Here is a 5,299-nt window from a genome sequence, read left to right as displayed (position 1 = left end):
GACTCGCACCATGGTGGGCCATGTAGGAATCCAGCTGCTTTCATTACCACGCCACCTGCTGGGCCCCAATCCACTCTTCTTTTAAGAGAGAGATTCTTGCTAGAGGGTGCATGTGCTCACTGGAGAGACAGAGAGATGGAAAGCAAGAAATCACCCCCCAAGGAGGGACAGCCACATTGCTGTCTTCCATTCTCCTCTTGGGATCTTGGGAATGCACACACATGCGCCTGGCGTGAGTTTTAAGCCACCTAGTCCAGGACCTAACCAAGGATGACTACATGGGGGTCCAGCGATGTAACCATTATGCCATCTGCTGGTCCCAGATCCACTCTAATTTTAATTGCAATTCACCCCTTCTGATTTTAGTACTCGCAATCCCTTTCACTTTGCTCTATTTTTTTCTCTATAGCAATGATCACTTTTTGTGTAATATATATAAACAGATTGCCTGTTTTCCTCCATAAAGGCAAGGATCTTTGCCTTTTTTCTTCTAGCACCTAGAATAATTTTAAGCACACAGTTGGTGCTTACTAAATATTTCTTGAAAGAACAAAAAAAGGCTTCTTTATAATAGATTAGTATAGTATCCATTATTATCATTATGTTGTTGTTATGGGGCACGTGCACTTATCAGAGAAGGAAAGAAAGAGAAAGTGAGAAATTACCCTCTGGGGGAACGGTCACACTGCAATCCCTTCTCCTTCATTCTCCTTTTGGGATTTTGGGCATGCACGTACATGCTCCCAACATGTTGTTCTAATCACCAGATCTGGGACTCGAACTGTGCAGTTTGCCATATGTTCTAGAAACAGCCACCTTAACCTTGGAGGCACCTGCTGGTCCCCCCAAGACATATTTTAAACTAAAAAAAAATTGAGGTGTAAAGCAACACACGTAGTATAATTTAATTTATGCTAAAAACTAATAAAACCTTCTATTTGTGTCAATATTCTTTATCTGTAAATGCATTAAGGATTGGGAAGGACATAGTCTAGATTTATAGTACTATAATATTTATTTTAAAAGAAGGTGAAAGAGAGGCTTTTTTAAAACAAAACAAAACAAAACAAAACAAAAACCTGCATCTCTGGTTTTAAAATTTTCTTACAAAATACTGTATTCTGTTATTGTGTGTTTTTATGTAGTTTTTCCAAGTTGGTGTAGGTTTTGAAAAAACAATGTGTATACTGAAACTTCAGCACCCTTGTTACGTATTCCTGGGTCGCTAACCCAGGCAAGTTGAAAGGAGTCAGAAGTGTCTCTGACCAGTTGATTGTTCCTGCTCGCCCTGACCTCCACCCTCCCTAGTCTCAGAGATCTTTCCGTTCTCCACTTTGAGCCCCGAGAAGGGCCATGGTTGTCTGGGATGCTGCTGTAGCCCTGCCTAATAGCACAGGGCTTTGGCCTTCGTAGGTTCAGAGTGCATTTGTTGACTGAAGCCGCACTTGGCCAAGTTCCTGCCTAGTGCGTTCTGTGATGCAGCCTCAGTTCTCGCTCCTCCCTGCAGGTGGCAGAGTCTTCATCAGCTCGAACCAGCCATGCCTCCTACCAGAGCGGTGGCTCCCAGTCCCTCAGACACGACGCATGCTTTCCGAAACACAGATTTCCTCAGCCCTCTCGACTCTTCTGGAAGGACATGAATAAGTTACATAATTACAAATATGATTTCTAGAAACCATTTGCTCTAATATAAAGAGAAATAAAAGGTAAGTCATTGATAATAAAAGCTACATATTTTAATCACAATAACTACTGTGCAGTTCCCACAGTAGTTATCATGAAATAGGTTTCTGTCTCGGCCCCCTGGGAATGTGATAACTATGAGAAAAAAGCTGTCTGGTATCGTCGCAGTCTTTCAATCAGTGGAACAACTCATGATGGAACTCTGACGACCAAAGCAAAGTACAACCTTCCTCTACTGATAAGCATTTTAAGTTTTCCAAAATGTCTATGTATCGAAACTAAGCCCCTCATTCCCACCAAAAATAAATACATAAAACATAGATAAGCAGGGAGGTTATTATAAACAACTGTTTTTTCTGTGGGACAGTTTGAGGTGTGGGATGACTCTTTGGCTGTGTAGGACTGTCCTTCATTGTGAAGGCTCTCTAGTAACCCTGGCTTCTGCCCACTAAACTCCTCTGGTGCTCACTGTGAACGTGGCTGGGAACACAGTATTAGGAAATTAGGGGAAAAAAAAATATGTGGTGTCTCAAGTTTTCATAATGCCCTCTAGGGGGCACTACTGGCCTCATTAAGAACTGACTAGCTAGTTAAAGTGGTCGGTACAAGTCATATGTGGTTACAGGCCTTGAAATACAGTCATTGTCACTAAAGAACTAAAATTTTAATTTAATTTAATTTACATATACATCTTAAAGTTAGTGCTCAACTCAATTATTGAACAACTTTTAAATGTGGTTGGACCAACCTGGGCAAGTAAATCTTCTTAGTAAACTATAGATGTTAGGAAATCTGAATATAGATAAAACATTGCTAACGAACATTTAGTGAACTAATTGTGACACTCTCTAAGTGTAAACTACACACAGACCTTTGCAGTTTCCCTAGGGAAATAATATAAAATATCTCATGAGTATCTTTCTTATATTTGATTTTTATATTGAAATGATAAAATTGTGGAATATGTTGCATTAAATAAGTTGCATTAAAATTAATTTTACCTTTTTTAAAATTCTTTTTCTATTCTTTTAATGTTGTTCTTGGAAAATTTTAAAAATATATGGGGCTTATGTTATATTTCTGGAACAGAGAAAACTCAGAGCCATCCTTTAACCTCTGAGGTCTCTTCTTGCTATCTGTCTCTGATAAGAACAAATAGTAGGCCAGCCTTGGTGGTGCAGCTCGTAGCAGTGCTGGAAGTCACATGGCTGACCACAGGTTCAGATCTCCAGCCCAGTCATCCTGAAACACACCTGGCATGAGCACTCCTGCCCAAGGTCCTGATGAACTAGAGGCCTAGAGGATGGTGATTACAGCTTGACCAGACTCTGTTGAGGGTGTCTCTGTCTCTCATGTGTGCGTGCATGTACTTTCTATCATGAATAAAATAACTAAATTTACAAAACCTAATTCATACTAAGTTAGACATGACAGAGGCATTGCAAAAGTTATTCCTTCGTTCTCTATTAGGCAAACCAGAGGGCCCAGGAACAGGCTCTTTGAATGGTACAATTAATCCCAAGTTATTATTATTATTATTATTATTATTCATTTTTTACCAAAGTCACAGATTTTGGCCTGTGGTTTCTGGCAGGGTTGATGTGTTTCCACTACATTCACCCCTCTACTGGCTCCTCTGAGAACCTTCCTTTTACATTCTGATGTGGAGGTTTGGGCTTGTGATACAAAGACTCGTGCCAGCTCTGTTCAGAGGCAATGGGAAAAGTCATTTCAATGTACAAGGAAGATGGCCTATCTCTCCATCCTGGAGGTTTACAGGTAATGCAGCTGGCTACATTTCGAAGCAGACTTAGGCACCCCCTGAGGCAGAGCTTAGAGAGACACTCAGGAAGGTAGCTAAGTTACATCCCTGCCATCGAGAAGCCTCACTGATCTTATCTGCAGGAGTCTGATATGGGTTTTAGACTATCATGAGACTAGTTAAGACCATTTTCTATGCCATTTTGAAGGATTCATTCTTCTTTTTCCAAGTGGCCAACTCATGATGTGAGATAGAAAAATGAACTGTGAGAGGCATGAGCTTTTGAGGCCAGTCCTGGGTTAGACCCTCCAGGACTGGTCTTCTGTAACTGGGGACCCTGGGCAGGTAACGTAACCTCTCTGTGCCTTAGTTTCTGGTTTTCTGATTTGTGAAATATGTCCTTTATATATTGTAAATGCTTAATAAGCAGTCACTGTTTTTCAGTCTGACCGGGTGAGAATGGGAAGTTGGGAGAATTTTTAAGTGGGAAAACGTTTTTAGGGCCACCTCTAGACTGCTTGCCTCAGAATACTGGCCCCATGAAATTGAATTCCAAAAATACAAAGAGTTCTGTGGACACTAAGTTTGAGAAATAGCATAGCCCCTAGTGGAGATAGACAAAGTCTATTGTGTACTAACTGTTCTGAGACGTTCTGCAGTGAAGGAATCACTTAAATTTGGTTTAACTCAGTATTTTTCAAACTTAATGTATTACGACCTTTTTCACCCTCCAAAATAACTATTAGTTCTATGCGCCAGAGTTTGGGAAATGACATGGGAGGAAATATCTTACCTTCTCATCAGAGCCCCCTGATCACATTTTTTTTTAAATGATAGAGAGCACATGTGCATGTGTGTGTGCAAAAGAGAAGGGGAGAGAGAGATAAAGAAGGAGCACCTTGCACTGGGTCTTGTCACGTTGCATTCCCCTTTCCATAGCTCTCCAGCTTCATAGGATCCTGGGTGCCTGCACACACTCCTGGCATGTTTTCAAGCCCACCTGGGCATCCAAACCACTGACAGCCAGATGGCTTCCTGCCTTGCAGGGCGCTGTGTTACCACTGTGCTGTGGCAACAGAGCCAGGTTCCACACCTTGGATTGGCTGGACTCCTCATCAGATTGTGCTACGATGTGGAGGGAGACAAGTGGGACAAGACACCAGACTCCATCTTATGCCACCCATATCCATAATGAAAAAGTCATTGCTGAGGGAGCTTAGACAACTTTGGAATACACACGCACACACACACGCATGAGAGAGAGAGAGAGAGAGAGAGAGAGAGAGAGAGATTTGCGATAGGGCGCACGTGCTCATTAGAGACACAGAAATACAGAAAGTGACAAATCACCCTCCAGAGAGGATTGTCTTGCTACAATTCCCTCTCCTTCACTCTCCTCTTGGGATTCTGGGAATGCTCACACATGCACTGAGTGTGAATTTTAAGTCACTGGGTCTGGGACTCAAACTGCGGTTGACCACATAGGAGTCCAGCAACATAACCATCTCGCTATCTGCTGGCCCCTATCTATATCTATATCTATATCTATATCTATATATATCTATATTCAAAGATTAAATATAGGTCTTGGACAATATATGAGAGTATCACAAAGCATTGTGCCTCTTTTCATGTATATGAATAAGTTTTGCATCAAAACCAGCTTAACAAAGATTTAAAGGGTGACCTTATAAATCGGTTTATGGAACATGTTGCATAAAAACACGATTACAGCCTAATCTCTTTACTTTTAGAAGCCCGGTCAACACCATTTCAGGTTACATCTTCTACTATGCAAATATTGTGAAAGTCCTGTATACGCTCGCACCAGATATATATATATATATATTTTTT

The sequence above is a fragment of the Tupaia chinensis genome, unplaced genomic scaffold, assembly GCF_000334495.1.
Source record: "Tupaia chinensis unplaced genomic scaffold, TupChi_1.0 Scaffold000228_1, whole genome shotgun sequence".
Taxonomy (NCBI): domain Eukaryota; kingdom Metazoa; phylum Chordata; class Mammalia; order Scandentia; family Tupaiidae; genus Tupaia; species Tupaia belangeri.
Note: the sequence above shows the minus strand (reverse complement) of the source record.